Source organism: Ovis aries, chromosome Y (genome assembly GCF_016772045.2).
Source record: "Ovis aries strain OAR_USU_Benz2616 breed Rambouillet chromosome Y, ARS-UI_Ramb_v3.0, whole genome shotgun sequence".
In the NCBI taxonomy this organism is placed as follows: Eukaryota; Metazoa; Chordata; class Mammalia; order Artiodactyla; family Bovidae; genus Ovis; species Ovis aries.
The window spans coordinates 15,491,840-15,494,072 of record NC_082741.1 but is presented as its reverse complement, the minus strand read 5'-3'; positions in this window follow the sequence as shown (position 1 = coordinate 15,494,072).

Below are 2,233 nucleotides of genomic sequence, written 5' to 3'. Positions count from 1 at the left end.
TCTTTTTAGGGCTACAAAGAAAAATAATATGACTGTTAAGATCAGCTTTCGTATTTTTTTGCCAAATATGAATTGGGATCACATCGATCAGAGATGAGTCTGTGCATGAAAGCCCTAATAACTAATGCTGATTGACTTCACTACCATGGGATGTTTTCATATCTATTGAGGATTTACTTCATGTATTTCGATTTTAACTTTCTGTCTTACAGCCTTGTTTGTAGATCAAAGCTATTTGAAATTGTCATCTGGTTTCAAATGGTTTGTGAGGTTATTCATGAGTGGTTTATAAAAGCGAATGGATTGTACGTAGCCATACTTTGTTGTCATTCTATGAATTTGAAGAATGTCTGAAGAATGTCTGCAGTTATGCCTTAAAGATTCATACAATTGATGTCCAATATTTATCTCAATAGACTTGCTTTCAATTTGTAGTTTCCTATGCGTATGTCTTTCTTTATGGATTTGGGTAGAACTTGTATTGGAACACTGAAAAATCTGTGCTATCAACCGTGCTGACCTTTCTGGTGGTCATCATTAAGATTTTCACGCTCTATGGATCCTAGTGGAAACAGGTGCTGTTCATCCTACTTTTGTGAAGATTGAACTCATCGTAGAAAGTGGAATTTGTTGAAATATTTATGGTATAAATAAATCTTGTCTATATAAAAAAAAAAAAAAACTAACAAAAAGTTAGTCTCCAAAATATGCAGGCTGCTCATGCATCTCAATACTCAGCTACAAATACTACTCAGTAAAACAAACCACCAATCAAAACATAGGTAAAAGCCCTCTGCAAAGAAGATACACAGATTACTAAGAGACACAGAAACGTTGCTCAGCATCACTCATTATAAGAGAAATGCAAATCAAAACCACATTGAGGTATCATTTCACACTGATCAGATTGGCCATCATTAAGATGCCTACAATATAATTGCTGGAGAGGGTGTGGAGAAAAGGGGGCCTTTTTACACTGTTGGTGGGAATGCAAACTGATACAACCATTACGGAGATTCCTTAGAAAGTTGGAAAGAGAAATGCCATACGACCCAGCGATCCCACTCTTAGGCATGAACTTCAAGGAGGCTAGAATGGTAAGAAACATAGTACTCCAGTCTTTATTGAAGCACTGTTTGCAATACCTAGGATGTGAAAGTGACCAAGAGGTCCATCAGCAGAAGAATGGTTAAGGAAGTTTTGCTACATATACATATGAAATACTTAGTTATAAGAAGTCATGCATTTGAGTCAGTTCTAATGAGTGGGAAGAGCATAAAACCTACTATACAGAGTGAAGGAACTAAGAAAGAGAAAGACAAAGCTGTATACTCTCATATGTGGAATTTAGAAAGATGGGCTATACACAGGCAAGGAGAAGAGACAAGGATCTCAAGAACAGACGTTTGACTCAGTGGGAGAAGGTGAAGGTGGGATGCCTTGAGAAAAGCGCATTTAAATGGGTACGGTACCATATGTAAAAAATAGAAGACCAGTGTGAGGTTTTACAACATGGGTGATATGGGATACCCATGTCACAACTTCTGAACTTGCAATCTAATGCATGTATCAGCCACCAAGGAGCCCTCATTCTAGTGCACATCGTGCACATTCTGAGCTTGCCGCCTCCAGCTCTCGTTTTACCCCTTCTGACCTCACGATCCAGGGTAGGCTGTGGTAACTGCTGAATTTGCACTTTAGGGGAGGCATCGCAAACTTACTAAGCCCGCATTTACTGCAGACATGCTGCGTCTTGAACCGGAACTCTGGAGCAGGCATCTTGCCACTGATAATACTGTTCATCATCAGCTAGTGTTTCACTGTCATGACATGTTCCCATTGCTTCTTCATCTCTGGTCATCACTCTGTGTCGCTTACCACCATCCAGTGTTTCTCTCAGTTCTGTAACCTGTTTCGAGTGCTTGTTCAACTCACTCCGTGACAAACATATCTAGTATTCAGTGCTATGACAGGTTCAGTGTTTCTTCATCCTCCCCTAGTTAAACACAACAGTAGTTTACCACCCTTACCTGTTTCATTTTGTGACGGGCTTCTATCCACTCCAGGTCTAACACACTCAGTAGATTATCATCATCCAATGTTTTAACTGCGGAACATCCCACAAGTCTTCTTCATGCACCCCATGTCAAACGTACCCAGTAGCTTATCACTATCCCATGTTTCAGTGCAGAGAGATGATTCAAGCGTTTCTTCATTTCCTCCAGGTAAAGCA